The 22,461-nt window shown below is 43.4% G+C and overlaps 1 protein-coding gene across 1 annotated transcript in view; it reads left to right on the top strand.

The window, feature by feature from the left end:
• The window catches only part of Rnf150 (ring finger protein 150), a 220,942-nt gene that overhangs the window by 108,770 nt on the left and 89,711 nt on the right, over positions 1–22,461 (top strand). The window lies entirely within an intron of this gene.

Here is a 22,461-nt window from a genome sequence, read left to right as displayed (position 1 = left end):
AGTGCTCTACCACTGAGCACACCTCCCTGACCATAAGCTCACATCAGCCCTTGCAGTTTGGAGATGGACTTTCGATGTGTAGGTCAGGCTACCCAGTGCACCAGGACACCACATAGGCTGTGACCACTGCAAATATTGTCCCCTCTTGGTGTGGAAGCTCTCCTACTGAGCCTAACAGATACATAACATCTAAGAAGACTCTGTTGACATCACTAAAGCTGACTTTTGCTATTGAGAAAATGGTGGATCCATGAGGGTGGGGAATTTGTCTGGGTGACAGGGCTGAAACAGGAGCCCAGCCTCCTCTTAGTGTTCCTGCGGTTTATCCCCACCACACTACAGCCGCCTCTACGTTGCTTAATAGTTACACACCTTGTTAAAATCCAATTCCTTTTTCCCGGGGCTTTGCAGGATCCCTGTATGAAAAGTTTAGCGATTTGTCATGGCAGGGGGTAGATTAAATCGGAACATTTTCAGTGCAATACCAAGAAGGACATATATCCTCTGATTCGAGAAGCATATTGAATAACTCACGGGGAAGTGTCTTCATGAGACAGAAATAGTGAGTGTTTATATAACCACATGGTTTTCACCCAGGCTCTTAATGGTTTAGTGTGGCACAGCTCGAGACTGAGAAGAGGAAGGCGGTAAGGACAGCAGATGGATAAGGGTTGACATCATAGATCTGTTCTTAGTATGCGAGAGTGTTGATGGAGCTAAGATAGGAGTCAGGTAACCTGATCTGCCGACTACTTCATCATGAACAAGCTCTGCCCAGGCTCCTCTGTTGACAGAGGCATGGGGATGGGGGATGGGGGGCACACAAAGAAAACCCTGGTTGAAAACCATTTCTAAAGCTCAAAATTCTATCCCAGTATTCTGCTTTTGTTCTAAAACCAGGTAGTGAAAGGCAGAAAAACAATCAATGGGTAACTCTAAAAAACAAACTGTCTTTCTCTTCCTGTGCAACTGAAAAGTAGAAAATGCAAATCTCTACCAACAACTGAACAGGAGATGTAGGAGTTGAGAGACCCAAGGAAAGCGTACCATAATCATGAAAATTCGTGACATATGAGAAGTCTGAAACACCCCAACCAGAAGCCAGGAGGGAGGGTCTAAATTAAACAGCATGCCAGGGAAAGACAAGGGCAGATGCTTGGAGAGTCACCTCTGACGATACAGAATTTCGTTCCCTCTGCATTTTTTCCAAATAGATTTTCAAGGTTGAGCTGGCTTTGTACAAGTATTGGCGTAGGCAGGAGAGACAGTTCAGCATAAACTTAATGGACACAGAGAAGGGAAATATATGGCTTGGGCCTTAATGGGTGAGTCTGCATCTTGCATATCTATCTGGCATCATTATTGAAATATAAATAAAGTCAGGATGATCTTTAGTTCTTTGCCGGGTAGCAACATTCAAGGCTACAGATAAATTGCCACCATGCGTGCTGTTCCTTAGTGTTTATTACACTCCGTGTCCTGAAAAGCTCAATTGAAGTCTCTATTGTTAGTCTAAACTATATTCTGTATTTTTTATATTTGATGCTATTTGTGGTTCTAGCAAATTAGAAAGAAGGAAACTTTTCAAATGAGGATGTCTATCCCAAAGGGTAAAAATAAAATTGTTTTAACCATTCAAACAAAATTTAAATTGAAAGATATGACTTTAGCTGGGTGGTGGTGGCCCATTCCCTTAGTCCCAGAACTCAAGAGGCATTGTGTGAATCTGAGGCCAGCCTGGTCTACAGAGAGGGCTCTAACATAGGCCTGTTACACAGAGAAATCCTGTCTCAGGGGTTAAAAAAAAAAAAGGTAAGATTTTAGGCAAGTGCTTATTTGGTTTGTAGAAAGACAGTTAAAACTAAAATCCTACTTCCTTTTTCTTGAGATTAAAGTAAGGCAAGAACCAAGTCAGAATTTTCAAATCAAAAGAGGCAATGTACACATCTGGACACTGGACACATCTGGACACTGGACATTGGTCTCTATCCCATTGTCTGTTGATTTATATATGGAAACTTTATTGCCTTTTCTTTTCATCTTCTGAGGGAGTTGTTAATCCATTACCAACATGCTAACTTGTTATTTTTCAAGCATAATATATTTTGTTGGTAAACCAAGTCTTGTTCTTCTTCGAGAATAACATAATGATTCAAGGAGAAAACACGTTCCATTCAGAGTTCTGTGAACTTTCAAGATTAAAAATTATAATCGAAACTATTGTGGCTCAAGAGGTAAAGGCACTTACTGCTGCTAAGCCTGACAACCTGCGTTCAATACCCTGGACTTACGCAGTGGACATAGAGAGCTGACTCCCACAAGTTGTCCTCTGACTTCCAAATGTTGGCCATGGCATGCGCACAAGCACATATACACACGAGTGCGCACACGCACACACACATACACACACACAAATGAGTAAATATAACTATATAATTTTATAACCACTGTATTCAGTGAAGAAATCCTACACACATAACACTGTCATGATTGCAAGAATTCAGGAATGAATAGATTTCACAGGGGGAGACCCAGGAACACATCTACCATGCTCACCTCAGCAAAGCGGGAGAGAAAGGAAGCTGATGATCAAGCTAACAAGAAAACAAGGGGGCTTAAGTGAGAGAAATAAGAGCCAAACCCTGGCTGTCTAGATCCAGCGATGCAGTTGTAATCGGGAGCTATCAATTTGGAGGCCGAGGAGGTCCAAGACCTGCAGTAGCCACATGTGCAGACTAGTGAGTGTAGGGTGACTGGAAAGTGATACTCTTTCCCATGAGCCAGTCAGATTGTGTGTTCACACTTGTCCATTCCCTTCGTGTTCTCAGAGAGGACCGTGTTTCCTCAAATATGAAGTGATAGAAATAAAATATCCTAAGACGAGATTCATAAAAGCACACGGTACACAGAACCAGAATGAGGTCGAACACAGGCAAGGTGGTTTATTCAGAGGGGCTCTCCGCCTCCACACCCTACAGCTTCATTACGACAGTGTTTAATGCGGAGACCACAGCAGGTCTGGGTGGGTCTGTGCCGTCTGGGGTCTTGGATCTGCTCATCAGAACAGTCACTTCTTTGGGGGATAAATGTTCACCTAGCCCCATCTCTCTCCCGGGGCCAGCTGCAAGCATGGCTACGCCCTTGTCTGTTAGTGAGACGGATCATGTTTCTACTGGTTTTCCTTGAAGGGCCAAGATTTCTGAATACTTCCAGTGGGATACGCACCTTACCTACCTTGAGACTCTGTGGCGGTGGCAGCTACTGGTTTGCAAGCTGAAGTAGATCTCTCATGGAGTGGGAACTCCTACTTACAAGTTCTGTTTATAGCTCCCAAGTATGAAGCTGCACTATTTTTGGCTGCCTTGGCAGTTCATGCTCTCTCTGTGTGTCATGGATCCCACATCCCATGAGCTGAGAGAAGCAGAAGAGGCTGATCGCAGAGCATCGTATTTGAGAGCTGCCAGGTCATCGAGTAGGACCCTGACCTCCCCGTCTTCATACTGTCAGTCTGACTTAACAGAGTGTCCCCTCAGCAGGTCAGGGCAAGGTTAGCCCTCTCCCAGAGCTCAGCTGGCCCCTGGCTAGAGAACTACCCTTCTCCACAGTCATGTCTGCCCAGGCTGCATGACAACACAACACCAGAGATGGGTGGCTTGTCCTCTGTAACAGAACTCAATGGCCCAGAGAATCTCATAGGGACCGGGATGGGACCTTGAGCTAGGCAGTTTGGTTTTGCATTGAAAGCTTCCTGAAATCATTCAGCTGGGGACTTCACAGAGAGCTTTGTGTGTGAGTACTGCCCACATGGATGTCAGAGACACTAATTCTTCTGTAGTCTCTGAAGCTCCCTGATCAACAGAAAACCCATTTAAAGTATTTTGTAAACTTCTGCGTATGGGGGTTATGGGGGGTGTGGTAGCACAAAAATGCAGGTGACCGCCGAGGCCAGAAGAGAGTGGATCCCTGGAGCCGGAGCTACAGGCTGTTGTAATAAATATTCAATCTCCAGTGGGGGTCTCTAACCCACCTTAGATCATTCAGTTCCCGGATAGAAGACCCCAAACCCTTACATTTATAATAAGCCTTAACAGCATTAGAGCAGATATCTACCCTTGAATGGCTATTTTCTCTACTTCCCTGCCAATAACCCTGAGATATGACTTGTCATGTTTTATCTGGGCAGCTCTTAACTCTGATTGGCCAGCCCTCATGCCTCATGATCATGTTTTCATGACCCTGTGGCTCTTTCTCTCCCCCTCCCCCCCTCCTCCCTCCCCATCCCCCTCCTTCTCTTCTTCCCCTTCCTCCTTCCCCTCCCTCTCCCTTCCCCCCTAAAAGTTTGTGAAACCCTTCCCTGTGGCTATGCTATGATTGTCTGAACAATCTGCCTTCGCTAGCCTCTAACATACAGTTCCAGAGTTTAGATTATATTCCTAACAAAAGCACAAACTGAGCTGCACTGCAGCAAGGACCTTACATCATAAATCTTACTTCACACATGGATGTGTGTGCGTGTGCCTTTGTGGTTGTTAGTTGCTAAGAGTCAAGTTGCTCTGTAGAAAGTCATGTGGACCTCTACAGGATAGACGTTTCCATATATCTGTGAAGGGGGATTCCGAGTAGACCCCTGTTGCAATGAGGTGGGTTTCCTGCAAGTGACGAAAGGTGCAGTTTCACCACCCCTGTGTCTCACACACATCCTCACATTCCGGAACATTCTCACTGCCTCGATACCCCCAGTTCAAACTCTTCTCCCCCAAGGTATTTTCCCGACTGATACTTTTGTTGATGTCCCTTTTGTTCCTGGTTTGTGCCCACAATGAACTTTTGCTACCTAACATCAAGTAGCCTGACTCTGGGACTCCCCAGCCACTTCTTACTATGGTTTTGCGCTTCAGGTATTTCTGGGGTAACTTTGACATCTATGAATTCTTTCCCCATTGACCTTCTGAAGTAGCAGAAGCAGCGATTGTCTCTCTGTGGATGTCCGGGTGTGCCTGTGAGGTAGAAGAGTTGGGGTGGTTTAAGCATTCCTAATCATCGAGTTCTCTTTCCACTGTGGTACAGAATACTGCAGTTTCTCTTAACTGGAAGAAACTAAGTATGTGTGAAGAGATTCAGACTGACTGAGAAACAATCCTGTTAAGTCCCTGCAAAACCATGGAATAACTTTGAATAATAAATTACTAAGTGCTCCTGTTTGCCACTCTCTAAGCCTCACGAAGGGATCACCTACCCTTTGCAGAGAAGAGGGGTGTGTGAAACCTTCCGTATTTTTTCACTGGTGAGATTTCCTTACTCTCAGAACTATTGGCCTTGATCTCTTTTAAGTGTGGTTTTGTCCTGTGGCCAGCTACCACAATAAGGTCATCCATTGCTATTACCCTCTGGCTTCGGATCTTTAGGGTTGGTTCAATAGGCAGTAGCATGTGTGTGTGTGTGTGTGTGTGTGTGTGTGTGTATCTGTGTGTATCTGTGTGTGTGAGTGTGTGTATGTGTGTGTGTGAGTGTGTGTAAGTGTATGTGTGTTGTGAGTGTGTGTGAGTATGTGTGAGTGTGTGTGTGAGTGTGTGCATGAGTATATGTGTATGTGTGAGTGTGTGTGTATGAGTGTATGTGTGTGTGTGAGTGTGTGTATGTATGTGTGTGTGAGTGTGTGTATGTGTGGGTGTGTGTGAGTGTGTGTGTATGTATATGTGTGTGAATGTGTGTATGTGTGGGTGTGTGTGAGTGTATGTGTGTGTGAGTGTATGTGAGTGTGTGTAAGTGTGTGTATGTGTGGGTGTGTGTGAGTGTGTGTATGTATGTGTGTGAGTGTGTGTGTATGTATGTGTGTGTGTGTATGTGTGGGTGTGTGTGAGTGTATGTGTGTGTGTATGTGTGTGAGTGAGTATATGTGTATGTGAGTGTATGTGTGTGTGAGTGTATGTGTGTGAGTATGTGTGTGAGTGTGTGTGTGTCTGTGTGTGTGAGTGTGTGTGAGTGTGTGTCTGTGTGTGAGTGTGTGAGAGTGAGTATATGTGTGTGTCTGTGTGTGTGAGTGTATGTGTGTGTGAGAGTGAATATATGTGTGTGTCTGTGTGTGAGTATATGTGTGTGTCTGTGTGTGTGAGTGTATGTGTGTGTATGTGAATATATGTGTGAATGTGTGTGAGTATGTGTGAGTGTGTGTGTCTGTGTGTGTGTGAGTCTGTGTGAGAGTGAGTATATGTGCGAATGTGTGTGTGAGTGTGTGTGTGTGTGTATGTGAGTATATGTGCGAATGTGTGTGTGAGTGTGTGTGTGTGTGTGTGTGTGTGTCTATCAATGACTACAATATGTCTTCATAAACAAGTCTCCTGATCAGTGTTATCCTCGCTATGGTCCTATGCACTTTGCTGTCTGTCATGCACACAATGGCTCAGGGCTCTAGCATCTACTCCTGTCTCAGCCTTGGCCTTCGTCTAGCAGACAACCTCATCACTGTTAGTGTGGGGAGATGTGGCTGCAGCTTTCACTCTGGAGTCGTTGTCCCTCCTGCAGGGAGCTCAGCAGAGACTGCAGCCAGTGCAGGGAGTGGGTATGGCTTCAGGGTTTGTGTGGACTCTTGAATTTCCTCTTGGGTTCTTTTTGAGGGGTAGGAAGCATGTGTGTATGCCTTGCTGTGGTTATGAAGGCCTGGGGAAGCTGGGCTGTCAGAGATAATTATTTGAAAGCTCGAGTTCTGTCAGATGCTGGTAGTGGCTATTTTTACGTCTAACAAGGCACCTCATAACTCTTTCACCAGCAGTACTCGCACATACAACCTTGGTTTATGCCAAAGTTTGACCAGGCCCATGGTCCTTCCTGGGCAGGGAATTCTCTACCCAAGAGCATGTTCCTGGCTGAATGCTGGCTGGTGCACTGGAATTGTCTCCTTTTGTGGGGGAAGGAATCAAAGAAATAGTTCTCCATCTCAGCACTCAAGGATAAGGATTGAGTGTTTCTGAAATCAGTTCTTGGCTGTGGCCAATCTATGCCAATCCAAGCAGACCTTGGGAAATCATAATCTTAATTTCCCATCCACATAGACAGTCCACAACTAAAGCTGGAGAAACACGGGGACCTCACTGTGGTTGGGGAGATCCAGAAGGCTGTACCCATTCCTCTGAGATTTTTTTCCCAGAAATATATCCCACTGCCATGCCTTTGACTGTGGCCAGAATAATGACGGCTTAAATGTACTTGTCATGGTCAAAGGTTCTTCGTGGATATGATGGAGTTAGAACCTTGAGAGGATCTTGTAATTATAAGAATTCCTATAAAAGGGAGACAAGAAGGTCAGAGCGAGTGAGAGAATAAAATAGGAAAAGGGAAACAGGGGTCACAGTGATTTGGCTCCATGCTGAGACTCAAAGACCACGTCAGGAAGCTGGAAAGCCAGGAGAACAATTTTTCTCCATCAGACCTTCTCAGAGATGTATTTTATTGCCTGCCCCTTAGTTAGTACTGCTTGTTTCATACTCTGAACTTCTAATGTAGTGAATAGTAATAGTTTGTGGTTTTACCTGATGCATTCGTCTATGGGACTCCTTGGCTGTATCTTCCGGTCTGTGGGGCTCGTCTTCTCACAGGAGCAAGAGCAATAAGGCCCAGGAAGACCACCCTGCAGGGCCTAGGGGGCAGGGGGCTGGAGAGATGGTTCACTATTCTCACAGAGGATCAGAGTCCAGTTCTCAGCACCAGATGGCTCACTACACCCTATGCCTTCACAGGGTGCCAGAGGGATCCCTCTCCCACGGGATGTGCACATAGTAAGTAATACATTTAGTCATCTTTATAAACCACACTTCAGCCCAACATGGTGGCACACACTTTTAATCCTAGCACTCAGGAGACAGAGGCGGGTGGATCTCTGTGAGTCCAAGACAACCTGGTCACATAGTGAATTCCAGGACCACCAAGGCTACATAGAGAGACCCTGTCTCAAACAAACAAACAAACAAACAAACAAACAAACACCCTTATACTTCTTGTGGCTCCTGAACACACCCACCCCAAAGTCTAAGCTTACCGTGGTCTCTTAATATGGCTTTCCCTAGCCAGCTTGTGAAGGACTTTCTGCTTCTCTGACAGACGCTGAAGGCTGAGGGACAGTACAGGAAAACACACTGGAGGTTTAAGTAAGGAAAGTCAAAAGGGCCCATCAGTCCACATCCTTCAGTGAGAGAGAATCAGAGAACCTACAGAGCTTCCTAGACAGTATCAGTCACGTGTCTTCCTGCCACCATAAGACAGGGTCATGTGACTGCAGATTTTCCAAAGGGATATGTATGACCTTAAGAATTTCAGACCTTGAAAGACTGAATGGAATCTGAACTAAAGACCAGATTATAAACGATTCAAGTCTCTCTGAATTTTAAATAATTATTCTATAATTATACCAAGGAAGAGAGCAAGCATGTGTTTTATTGTTATTTGTATTTATAGTTAGTCTTGTTATTTTTCTCAAATTTCAGTCAGGATATATTTATTCAGATTCAGAAAAATTTATCTGTTATTCAGCAACCAAATAGTTAACTATCTTTTGCCTTAATCAGAATCTTATTAAAGATTGAAGTCCTGATATACCACAGTGTACATTTCTAGAAAGAAAAAGAACTATTATGGTTTTAATTTGTTAGACTGGTTTTGAGTTTTTAGAGATCAACATATGTGAAATATTTTCTCAAATAAAAGTTATCAGTGAGGTAAAGAAAACTAGAATTTTGTCTTATTTCAAGGCTTCACAAAAGGAAAGGCAGTGGCCATTACAAAGAATGAGCGGATGGAAACAATTAGGACGAGACAATAAATACTCTGTCTGGTCCTGGAGGTCAGTTGAAGAGAGAAAGAGTTAGTTCCCGGGTCTGTCCAGGGCAGATGTATAAGTGAATGGATAGGGTTGCAAACTCTAAGACCACAGCACATGGGACAGTGTTGCTAAGGCTGGGTTTGCAGCTCAGTGGTAGAGCCAGAGGACCCTGAGTTCGAGTACCATTGCAAGAAGGAAAAAGAACCATTGCTGCACTAAATAACTATCTCTAATCTAGAACATTTCCAGAGGTGACAAAACAGACAGGAAAGAGGGAGGCAGCAGCCCCTCCCTCTGGTGACAGCCATCATTGATTTCCATACAGATAGTGTATGGCTTCGGCAGAACAAATCTCTCTCTGAACAAAACTAAAACTTTTCTTTGTTCCCTGTGGCTGACTGAGGCTTTCTTTTCTTTTCTTTTCTTTTTTTATTTCTTTTTTTTCTCCATCTTTATTAACTTGGATATTTCTTATTTACATTTCGGTTGTTATTCTCTTTCCCGGTTTCCAGGCCAACATCCCCCTAACCCCTGCCCCTCCCCTTCTTTATGGGTGTTGCCCTCCCCATCCTCCCCCCATTACCACCTTCCCCCCCAACAATCACACTCACTGGGGGTTCAGCCTTGGCAGGACCAAGGGCTTCCCCTTCCACTGGTGCTCTTACTAGGATATTCATTGCTACCTATGAGGTCAGAGTCCAGGGTCAGTCCATGTATAGTCTTTAGGTAGTGGCTTAGTCCCTGGAAGTTCTGGTTGCTTGGCATTGTTGTACATATGGGGTCTCGAGCCCCTTCAAGCTCTTTCTGTCCTTTCTCTGATTCCTTCAACGGGTGTCCCGTTCTCAGTTCAGTGGTTTGCTGCTGGCATTTGTCTATGTATTTGTCATATTCTGGCTGTGTCTCTCAGGAGAGATCTACATCCGGTTCCTGCCAGCCTGCACTTCTTTGCTTCATCCATCTTATCTAGTTTGGTGGCTGTATATGTATGGGCCACATGTGGGACAGGCTCTGAATGGGCGTTCCTTCTGCCTCTGTTGTAAACTTTGCCTCCCTATTTCCTCCCAGGGCTATTCTTGTTACCCTTTTAAAGAAGGAGTGAGGCATTCGCATTTTGGTCATCCTTCTTGAGTTTCATGTGTTCTGTGGATCTGGGATAATTCGAGCATTTGGGCTAATATCCACTTATCAATGAGTGCATACCATGTGTGTTTTCCTGTGATTGGGTTAGCTCACTCAGAATGATATTTTCCAGTTCCATCCATTTGCCTATGGATTTCATAAGGTCATTGTTTTTGATAGCTGAGTAATATTCCATTGAGTAGATGTACCACATTTTCTGTATCCATTCCTCTTTTGAAGGGCATCTGGGTTCTTTCCAGCTTCTGGCTATTATAAATAAGGCTGCTATGAACATAGTGGAGCACGTGTCTTTTTTATATGTTGGGGCATCTTTTGGGTATATGCCCAAGAGAGGAATAGCTGGGTCCTCAGGTAGTTCAATGTCCAATTTTCTGAGGAACCCCCAGACTGATTTCCAGAATGGTTGTACCAGTCTGCAATCCCAGCAACAATGGAGGAATGTTCCTCTTTCTCCATATATTTGCCAGCATTTGCTGTCACCTGAGTTTTTGATCTTAGCCATTCTCACTGGTGTGAGGTGGAATCTCAGGGTTGTTTTGATTTGCATTTCCCTTATGACTAAAGATGTTGAACATTTCTTTAGGTGTTTCTCAGCCATTCGGCATTCCTCAGCTGTGAATTCTTTGTTTAGCTCTGAACCCCATTTTTTTCTTTTCCCCAAACAGCTTTACTTGCAAATGTTCACTGTTGTTGTAAAAATATAAAAATAAGAAAGTAAAGTTGTCTTTTACCCCACTAGCTCTGGCACCGTAGTGTCCCAAGATATCTGCTAGATATCTTGGCGGAAACACATCCCCACTCCTCAGCAGCCCAGTGTCTCCTGCCGCCAAACACTTTCCTACACTCAAACCCTCACATAAAAGAACACACAACACAATAATCTTTGACCCAATTGGTAAGATATAATTGCCCACTTAAACATGCAAAGCCCTGTACCATCCATCCCTTAGGAACATTAATAACAACCTGTAAATACACAGAGCAGAATCTTAATGTCACCTGCCATGGCTTCTCAGCCTCTCTTCTTCCTTTCTCTCCTTTTTCCTCTAGTCTCCTCCTCTTCCTTCAAACTTCTCTCCCACCCATCCTTCCTTCTCCTCCAATAACAGGCCTCCTTCTATCCTGTACCTGCCCCTCACCTATACTTCAATGGGGAGATGGTTCTGGTGAAGTCACCTGAGTTCTGAGTACTGACTAGGCAGCTATCCTTGGGGCAGTGGAATTAGCATCAAAATGCAGATAACTTCAGAGCGAACCCCATTTTTAATAGGGTTATTTGTCTTCCTTCAGTCTGACTTCTTGAGTTCTTTGTATATTTTGTATATAAGGCCTCTATCTGTTTTAGGATTGGTAAAGATCTTTTCCCAATCTGTTGGTGGCCATTTTGTCCTAACCACAGTGTCCTTTGCCTTACAGAAGCTTTGCGCTTTTATGAGATCCCATTTGTCGATTCTTGATCTTAGAGCGTAAGCCATTGGTGTTTTGTTCAGGAAATTTTCTCCAGTGCCCATGTGTTCCAGATGCTTCCCTAGTTTTTCTTCTATTAGTTTGCGTGTATCTGGTTTGATGTGGAGGTCCTTGATCCACTTGGACTTAAGCTTTGTACAGGGTGATAAGCATGGCTGAGGCTTTCTAGAGCCCGCATGACCTTCACCACCCGCTGCTAACTCATAGGAGAGACTGTCAGACTCTAAATAATTAGCAAATCATTAAAAGTTGTATGTCAGGTGGTTAAGGTAACCGGACTGCGATTCGGTGCTCAAAATTGTATTTCAGGGCTTCACGGAAGGGAGGGCAGTGTTCACTACAAGGACGAGCAGGTCCTGTTCAGATCTTATAACATTACTGAGACACATCTCCAGGAATTAAGATCATTATTGACATGACTATAGAGTCACTTCTGTCACCCCCAGGAGGTGTAGTTTGCACAAATGATAGTACGGATACAAATTATATGTAAAGTGATCGTTTATCTATTAGGAATCTGTGATTTCCATTATTCTGAATGTTTTTAAGCTACTTGCAGGCTAGACAGCTCACCCTGCCTTTGTCTTGGACCGTTCCCCAGGTTCAGCCTCCTCTCTCCACAAACTGAAGAAGATAGACTGGGCACCCATTCCCTGGTTGGCTTTAAGAAGAATACCGCCTCTAATCCACTGCAACTCCTCCTAGCTCCGCCCACGTCTGAAACTGCTTCTGAGGGCTGCTTATCATTGGGATTTTCTTTGGCTGAGCATAAGCGGAAGGAAATTACCATGACAACGATAATGTAGTCCTGACTTCAGATTCCAGTTCAACTTACATGACCTTGGTGTAAAAGTGTCACAGCCCAAATTTCCCTACAGTGACGAGCTAATCATTAATTAACAACAGAATTGTCAGGGAAATGTCCCAAAACACTAACACACGTGTATTCCAGTCCCACACTACCTTGGAAGAGTCATGGTTTACCTTCCTACTGTAGGATTATCACTACAACTTTTGGCCACATCTGTTGGACAGGCATTCCAAATCGTCCAAAACTTTTTCAAATAAGGACATTTTTTTTCCTTATTTCCTATTTCATATATCCAGAAAAGCTACTGTTTAGTTTGAGTAAGAAATGCCCCCCATAGACATATGCATTTGAGCATCTGGTCCCCAGACTACGGCACTGTTTTAGAAAGTTATGGAACTTGCTAGGGGACGGATGTCACTGGGAGCAGGCTTGGAGAGTTAGTGGCCTCCCTCTACTTGCTGCTTGTGCCCTCTGCTTCCTGTGTGTGTGTAAAATGCCATCTCTCAGCTTCCCGTTTCTAATGTTATGTCTTGCCCGCCTGTAACTTTAATTTTTTTTAAGCCTACTTTTAAGGATGGTTCTAAGTGCTTTACCCTCCCCTGTAGCCCGCCACCCACCAGAGGTAGAAAGGAAAGGATACGGGGAAATGGAGCTCTTTAGAAGGGTCTTTGGAGCAGCTCCCGTCCATGTTGTCTGGAAATCGGCAGTTTAGTTCTGAGGTCAGCAGCAGCAGCTCGATCCGCTCACAAACCCTTCACGGATACACCAGCAGCCTAGTTCAGTGGAGTCAGAATAGCAAACACGAGTCAGCAGCAGTGGCACTGCCTATCAGAGACAGCCAGGCCTCAGGCTCAGCATGAGGCAGCACCAAGGCCAACAGGAACGCCAAGAAACGCTCTCTGCTCGCGAGACTCACAGACACTGCACAGCTAGCCTAACTCAGCCTGTCACGGTCCCTCGAGTCCTCTTTATACCTTCTGAACATCACGTGTCCTCCATGTGTCTTGCCTCAGCACATGAATTGTCTCAGCAGACATCACCGTGTCAGTTAGCCTGAGTCCCATGAAGCATCTGGAAACTGCAGCACACCACCATTTCTCTCTATGGCGTCCCAACAAATGAAGCTCAACTATACAATGTAAGGCAGACCACTACATGTGTGTTGTTAGCACAGAATCCTTCATCACGTGCCCCTTCACGTGCTTGCCTTAGCAAAACATCCTTCTTCCTGTGTCTGGTTCAACTAAACATTCCCTCACACATCTGCCTTAGCTAAATGTTCCTTTCATATGTTTGCCCCAGCAAAACGCCATCCAACTGGCTTTCCAAAGAACCCGTAAGTTTCCACTTCACCACCAATGTGGCTATCTAGCGCTTTGGAACCATATACAAAAATAAATTCTTCCTTGAGATGTTTTTGTTCATAGTATTTTATCCCAGCACCAGAAAAGTAATTTACACGAATATCAGTCCAAATGTTAAAGTATCTGCAATGTTTGGGTATTTGTTGTATTACTGTTACTGTTATCCTGGAATTTAATACTTTCTGTGAGATATTAATAAAACATAGTTCAAAACTAATTTACGGGAGTAAAACCTCCTCTCTAGGTTCCTATATAAGACCCTGGGTGATAACCATCTTCTGAAACTGGAGGAAGTAAAGCCAGGCAGGAGCTAATGGCAGTGAAGTTTAAAAAGGATGTGTCAAGAAGAGAGGAGAGGTCACCAAATATACAGAAATGTGGAAGCAGATATAACAGAGATGTAGGGAGCTGTGAAGGAGAATTGGTGGCAAAGCATGGGCACTGAGTGTAAAACATAAGCTTTAAGGCTACAGGAAGCTGGGAGCTTTGCTTATAGATAAATAAAAAACTGGCCCAGACCTAGCCTTTTCTCTCTTCTTTTGTTAAGGAAGAACAAAGCAGGGTTAAGTCTTGACCTAGCCACTAACCTAGTCTAGGCCCTGTTTTCTTTCTCTGTACAATGAAGAAATAGTTGATATCTTAGACAATGGACCTCACACCCATCCCCAGCACCTAAGTTCCTAATTCTGTCTTTCCATTCCCATTCCAAAAAGCTGACGGGGCAAAGTGTCCCCTCCATTTTCAAGCGGAAGGGGATTTCTGTGCTTTATCTTTAAAGGGTGGCTACTGCTTCTAAAATCACTTTCTATAACTTATACTGGCATTGGTAATTTACTCATATGAAGGGCAGCTGCTTGCCTGAGAGGTTGCAAGGTCTTACCTTTCATTGGCCTTATAATATTGTTACCAAGCCAGTGCAGTTGTATAAAAATATCAACTCTTGAAGAAGATGGGTGTTACTATCTTGTCTCAACCCTTTCACACAGTAGAGACTGTGCCAAGGTCTAGCAAATGCACATCCTTTAGTGTATGACTGACTGACACTTCCAAAGGCACTATGATGTAAGCTGCATGTTCAATATTAGAATATTAGTTGCCAGCAGTCACAGGTTTTGTAATAGAAAAATAGAGAAACAGGAAGCATTACATTGAATATGGTTTATGTGATCCACTATACCTAGAATTCATTTCAATATTTTCTCAAAAAAAGAAATTCATTTCAAATACCTAAATCTCAAGGAGTCTTTGAAATACTTGGTCTTTAAATTCCCATGTTGTTTTGCATTTAGAGCATTCCATTGAGACATAGATGCCTACCTTTTCCTTCAGAAGAAAAAATTTATTTAGATTTCACAAAAATCAAGGTTAATGAGAAGCGATTTCAAATACTAAAGTTGTTTCAAAAACACTTTAAAAGCTTTCTCATAACTGACCCCAGTAAATGTTTTAACCGAAAATGGAAAGATTCACTTTCCTGGCCCAAGTGGCGGCCCTGCAGATGCCCACAGCAGGTGAGAACTGGCACGGCACGCCCCACTAGGCTGTCTGGTCAGGAGCATCAGTGCATGGCACCTGGCCAGTGTTCTAAACTATTTTCTCTTCAAGTCAGAAGCAGAAGAGACTGGAGTCTCCAGCCACAAACTCTACATGAACACATTTATCTTCAGAGCAATAACACAGAAGCTAAAACATAAGACACTTCTAAGGAATGAGTGTCCTTTTAAATAAAAAATAGGGACAAAAATTCATGTTTATGTACTATTTGTTCCTGTTGTGTGTGGTGCTGAGTTACCTGTGGACACACACATGCACACAGGTACTGACTGTGCCTTGCACATTGTAGATGGTTTTTCCTACTTATAAGCCAATTAGAAATTAAAGAATTTAATTAATTAAAGAACAAGAAGCACAAAGGTGTTGCTAAGACTCAAGCCACTATAAGCTCATATTTGTGACATGAGAAAGCCATGAAGAAAGATGACATGGGGTGGGGACACTTCATTTCTAGAAAGTCTCGGTGGCTACAGAGAGAACCAAGATGAGAATTTGGATCCCAAGTGTTTGCTTGGGAGGGAGTTTCAGGAATCTCCTGTTTGTCTATGTAAACATGGAAAGAAGGGTGCCCACAAACGGCATGATATCCAGCAGCCTCCTATGAGGAAGGAAGATAAATGCCACTTGGAACATTGGCAAAATGATGTAGAAAATGTGCACAGAGTTATTCCAGCCCTGGGAGGAGGCCATGGGATCCAGACACCATTTCTTCAGTCATTCTGGATGCACTCAGGAGGCAATAATTCAGTGCCCACCACTCACTGGTTAAGAAAAGCTATTTGGTCCATGAAATCTAGGCAAAGGCAGCTGAAAATCAGAACAGTATGTACTGAAAAGCGTGCATGGGGTTTATAGAAGGGTAACAGCCAGATCCGCTAGAAACTCTGACTTATGGTGTCCAATATGCTGAAAGAACAGGGAAATCCGGCATGTTTGAAGAGTATAGACCTGCTTCACAATGCAGGCATGTTGCCCAACTGTCTCCCATATTAGTCCTGAGGAACCAAGTGAATCACCAGTAAGTACTCTCTCCCCTGAGAACTACTGGTGGAGAGAATAAAGACCGAGGAGGTGTGGCGACCAATCAATCATGTCTATAGGAGTCAAAACCCTTTACAGAGAAAAGCTCGCCATACCCAGTTTCCACTATTTACCTGTCAGGCCGAAGCTGCACAGCTTTTCCACTGGTTTGGAACTGAGGAAGCCTGCCTACCTCTCAGTGAGGCTCCACTGTGCTTTCTCACCCCTATGGCTACTCTTCACCTGACCTTAATGTTGCTGAACTCAGAGTCCATGCCATCTTGTCACAGGGAGCACTGTGGGGATCCCCACTTTCCAGAAATCAAAGTAACAAAGGCAGCTTTCAAAGAGGGATTTCCCCCATGTGAATCTTGAATAAGGGAATTCTTGCTTTTATGCCTCAAAGGCAATTTGTTGAATACTAAAAAGAAACAGATGAATCAGGTAACGAGACATTTTATAATCAGGCAGTATAAAGGGAATTCCAGATCACTGACAAATAAACAAAATGTCCAAGAGGCAGTCGACTACTTTTCCTGGCTTACGCAACACACTTATTACAGTACATCATGTGTAGAGAATCATTAGAGTCAGGATAACAGGGGCTTTTAGTTGCAAAGCTAGGTTCTTTCTGTGGTTTGTTAGAGGTAATCTAGTGGAGGATAGATGATGTTTTTCTAGTAGTTATAAATAATGCAAAAAGAAAGTCCACATCTCCTTTGATCGTGTAATGGTTCCTGAGTAAAATGTTTATCTTTTTTTTTTTCAAAAACCTCAAGAGAGTAGCATGAACTTGGCTGTTAATTACTAGCCCAGTTGTGTTCATCTTTGACCCTTCCCTGCCTTAGAATCTCCTTTCATTGATCAATGTGGGTGGATGTCCACCCTTTGATGCTCCAGAAATGGCTCGTGTTAGCTTTTCATGACTGCAATATAACGTCTAAGATTATCAGCTTATACAAGTACAAGTTTGCGTGGCCCACGATTTTGGAGGTCTCTGCCCGTAGCCAGATAAACTCATTGCCTTGGAGTTTATATCAGGGGAGCACATCAGGTGGGAATCACACTGGTGGAGGAACAGCCAAGCTCAAGGCAGAGAGGAAACAGAGAGCAAGCCTGGGGTGCAGTACTGCACCTCATGGGTGTGTCCCTGTGTGACACAAGTCTTTCAACCATGTGGCATCTTGGAGATGCCACAACTCCCTAACAACGTCTTGTACCATGGATCAAGGCATTAATTAACACAGGAGTTTTGAGGGATCCTTTCAATCCTTTTCAGGGTTTCCTTGTCAATTACTGACTGCAGGGTCCTGATAGGATCCGGAGTTATAAGCTGTCCATAAATTTTGCTTCCACACCAGTAGCATTCAGTATAGTACGCTTCTTACCCTGTGTCTTTGGATCTAAATGCAGGGTTTACAACTATCCTTTATGCCTTAAACTTTATTATTTAAAAATGATGGAATAATGGCTTTCACTCACTTTATCACATCGATTTGAGTTTCTTCATCTGAATTTGTCCATTGTTTCCTCCAGTCGGCGTTCTGGACTGAGCGCATTGACTGTTAAAGTCGTGAGCTACAGTGAGCCCTTAGTTTTAAGGTTCCTGAAAGTTTAATAAATCTTGGAGATTCACCCAGCTAGATGTTATACCAAATGCTTCTATTTAACTTTATTTAAGTTTTGGGGACAAGAAGGATGTACACTGGAGAATTTTCGCCCCTCGCAGTCTCTCCTGTCTGATGATTTCATTAAGGTGCCCCTAAGAGAGATTTACAAATACAGAGCCTTGCTCACACCAAAGCTCAAATGTAAAATCTTTTATAGATAAATTGAGTGATTAATTAATTAATTAATTAATCTTTTATAGATAAGCAGACTCTTAAGCTTATTCACTGCAATAAAAAGTGAATCTAATTCAAACCCCATGGTATAAAACCAATCAGCACTCTAATTTATTTCACTTGAACCTCATCCCTATTATATCATCTCTGTTACAAAAACTAGAATAAAAAGTTATTTGTGGGTCTGATTTGCTGATCATATCCCAAGGAAAATGCTACAGATGGAGCCTGTACTGCTTCAGCCAGCGCTTGACACTTCCCCCTTGTGTTTCGCATAAATCCATAGACTTTTCCACAGACTTGACAATAGAAATATGTGTGAAGTTCTTGAAAAATGAAGTATAGCCCATGAGTTAGTTCAGGATGGCAGCCATTCCAAGAAAAAGGAAAACAGTTCCTGATGAGCACCCCCCCCACCTTAGAGATTTTCTGACCTCACAAAGTTGGTTGCTATTGGCTGTGATTATAAATCCTGGGCAAAGATTAAAATGTACTTCAGTGGCATACCACAGTTGACTGTTGCAAGTTTACAGCAGAGACCTGGGAAGCCCCAGGTTGACGGGGTGTTTATCTAATAACTCAGAAACATTCCTGTTTTGAACTTATAGATCTTCTGGAGAAATCCTATTATCTGGCTTATACTAAAAACTAACCAGTTTGGCTGCTGACTAATAAAGTTTTAATCCTCAATGAGTCCTGCCTTAAATTCAAATTTTCATAGGAGTAAGTATATTCACGGTCACAGCCAAGAGTATATTCCGTACAATATTCCTTCTAACCCCCAAAATGTGTGAAAATGCACAGAGTGCATGAAAGATGTCTGGTTCTAGACAGCAGAAACATCTCCCTGGGATAGAAAGGCTAGGAAAATACCTGGAAGCTATGTGGGAGGGCCACCCTTACAGGAAGCTGTGTGGGAGGGCCACCCTTACAGTCTAGGAGTCTGGGAGTGTATGTACCAAGCAGGTGTTCACAATGTAGCTGAATGCACACATTCTTATATATGACGACACTAGAGGCAGATGCTACTGCAAATTCTGCATAATTTAATTGAAAGAAAATCAAGTTAGAGAACACTTAGAAATGTCATGAAAATACTTTGAGCTCCAGAGCCTACATTGTGGAATGCAGAAGGGCTGTATGGTTCAGCATTTGGGGATTTGCCACCGAGCGATCATGTTAAATGGAGGCGACAACAGAGAGGTCCAGAGCCAGGGTGACTGCAGATTGAGCTCGACCATGGCTCAACCTGGATGTCAGCTGTTTCCGGCCTCGGTTATGGCTCTCCTCTCTTAGGGAAGTTTCCTTTGTCCCTTGCAGTTCTAAGCGCCACACCTTAGCCTCATGGCAGTCCTCATTTAAGACCACAGGGACACTTGTGCATGTAAGCTGTGGAGACCAAGTTATACTTTCCCCACAACTCAAACTTTCTGTGTGCCCGGTCTGTACCTCAGCCAGATGTAGTGACAGGTGGGACACATCACGCTGGCAGGATTTGGCCACCTAGCCCAAGGGACTGTAACGGAAGGAAGGTGGTGGAAAGCTGACTGGTCTGTATGTTTGCACGGCAGAGGTAATGGTATCAATAAAAGTTAACATGTACTTAGTGGCTTTTCTGTGATGGCTCCTATGCCAGGTGGCTCAATGTGAATTACCTCATTTCAGAATAGAACAGAGTATTTCCTGCTGCGAGCTACTTTTCTTCAAGAACTCTTGTGGTTAAGGTCAGTAATTGAGAAGGTGGGTGGGAAGGGGTGTGGGAGGTTGTCAGGGAGACCTGAGGCATGAAATCATCGTTTGGAAGAAGGGAGAAAGGTCAGTTGAGTAGAACAGGACAATATACAGTGCTCATTTGAGCATGTGCTCTGCATTTCAATGGCTCCTGAAGCCTTTGTCTCTGCTTCCTTCACTGGGTGATATGTGTGGAGGCCTAGAAAAGGTGGAGGTGGGGTTCTGTGGCTAAATAGAAGAGCAAAATAACGGCTGTTTTGCAAAGAGTTTCTAAGTGTGGTGTGTGAAAGCAAGCGCTGGGTAAGGAGAGAAGCCATGTGGGGGCTGATAGGCAACAGAGGACAGAAGTGAGCAGAGAGGCCTAGAAAAAGACAGGAAGTAGCATTTGGTCGACTTCAGCACTAGCAGAGTCTCTAATGGAGGCGTGGGAAAGAGGAAACATGGAAAACAGGCCTGAAGAGGACCAGAAGGAAGGAGTGGTATGGCAGGTGTGGGTGGAGGGCAAACGACTGGCAGAGCAAAGCTTCGAGTAGGTTAACTCTATTCACACTGGAATTCCAAGCCAAGTTAAACTCAGATTTAAAGCAATGATAGAAAGAACAAACAAAACCTTAGTAGAAGGAAGCAAGTCGAGGGGAGATGGGATATAAATCCAGTAGAAGAAATTTCAAGTAGTTTGGGAAATGACGTTCAGAATATTGAGGGAAGCAAGCCCAAGATGCAGCACGCCCACCAGACCATCTCCTGGCCCTGCAGGGTGAGAAGCAGGTCTAACAAGCATACATTTAAGTTCTCGTTTAGTTTTCCCTTAACCACAATTCAGAGCAAGCTGTGCCCATGCAAGGAGACACTTCCTGGAAAGAGGTGAAGGGACCATTCCAGGAAGGGATTGGGGCCATTACTGACCAGACTTTCTAAGTGACAGAGGAAGGAATCAGGAACAAGAATATGAAATTAGGCTGGATCAGATGATATCAAACAGTTATAACCATTTACATTTTTTAAAAGGTCTGCCTTTTAAAAAAAATTGTGGGGAGGGTGTAGGAAGCCTGGAGTTCAGCAGTACCTCAAGTAAAACTAACAAGGACCATCTGACAGAATACAAACACTAGCACATCGCAGAACCGAGTGAAGGAAGAGGCATCTGTCATTGATTGCACATGCCTGGAGCCAGCCAAAGTTCTCTTCCTTCTTAAATTTCCTGCAGCCATTAAGCCACAGCCCCTGACTGGGATTTTCTCCCCAGACATAGTAGGTGGGTCAACACGAACTCATAAACAAGTTCAGGAGACAGCTGCTAACATTCTTAATGGTAGGTTAGGACAGGCTGTGTTTGTACCCCTCAGGAGAAATGGTTTGAAAGATGAGCTACAAGCATCAAGCGATGGCCAATGTTGCCCAGAAAAATCTAGAAGCTGTGGAAGGGAACTAATGAGAAGTATTTAGTGTGAGAAATACAATCATTTGAGGAAAGAACACAGTAAATATGTTAAGATGTGGAATGGGTACAGCTGGAAAACTGGTGAACGGAATCTCAGTCCGAGAAACAATTCCGGCGTGGGTCCTCAGTGGCCCCCAAGGCTTGATCCTCTGTGTGTGGCAGTGTCTGGGGCATGGTAAGACTTTCAGAGCTGAAGTCTCATGGAGAAAGCTTTGGCCACTGAAGACATGCTCTGTAGGGAACTGGAACATTGGCCCTCTTACTCTTCTCTGTCACACGCCTCTGTCATGCATGATATATATGACAGCCACAAAGAGAATAAGAGTCAGGAGACCATGGACTGAAACCTACCGTGATGTGCTCCTGAGAAAACCATTTCTCTTTAAATTGCTTTCTGCAGGTATTTTGTCTCAGTGACAGAAAAGGAATCCAGAAACTCACAAATTAGCCAGGATGTTCAACTGTGCACCCTTGAGAATGACCGAAATAAAAATCATCAACAATATCAAAGTCTAGATAGCATGATGAGAATGTAGAAAATTAAGACACTGTTGGTGGAATGCAAAGTGTGTGAACCGATCTGTAAAAGTTTATAAAAACTCAAGCACTCAACCATATGCCCTAGGAGTGGCACTCCTTGGCATCTCTCCCAGAGAAACGAAAATTTACATTCGCATAAATTATCTACACGAATGTTTATAGCAGCTTTACTCACAAGACCCCCGAGCTGACAGTAAACCTATGTCTATCAATGGGCTGGTGGTTGATTGAGCTGTGGTTTATCACAGGCTGTGCTATGAAATTCTACTCAAGAATGAAAGGGCATAGATTAGTGGTGGATGTGTGGATGAGTGGTAAAGGCATTGTGCTAAGTGAAAGAAAACTATTCTGAAAGAAGTAAACACATGTGGTTCCATCTACATGATATTCCAGAAATGACAAAATTAAAAGGCATATATATTTATATATAAGTTATAGACGTGTGTCTTTATAATGTTTTTATATTATATACAATATTATATATATATATATATATATATATATATATATATATGGTTCTTAGGGGTTGGGGAAGAGGAAGATGACAGGGAATTCTTGGTATTCTTAGTAGTGACTGAATGTTTCAATATCTTCAGTGTGTTGTGGTCATATTATGCATGTGATAACTGTCACAGAATTGTGAATGTATTTCAAAAACCTATACTTGTAAAATCTTGTGATGTCGAAGTAATTTCTGTACTTGAGTTAACTATGCCATTAAGTTCCCTATTTTCATA

The sequence above is a fragment of the Rattus norvegicus genome, chromosome 19 (assembly GCF_036323735.1).
Source record: "Rattus norvegicus strain BN/NHsdMcwi chromosome 19, GRCr8, whole genome shotgun sequence".
NCBI lineage: Eukaryota > Metazoa > Chordata > Mammalia > Rodentia > Muridae > Rattus > Rattus norvegicus.
The sequence above is the reverse complement of the archived record's forward strand: the minus strand, read 5'-3'. Positions and strand labels throughout refer to the sequence as shown.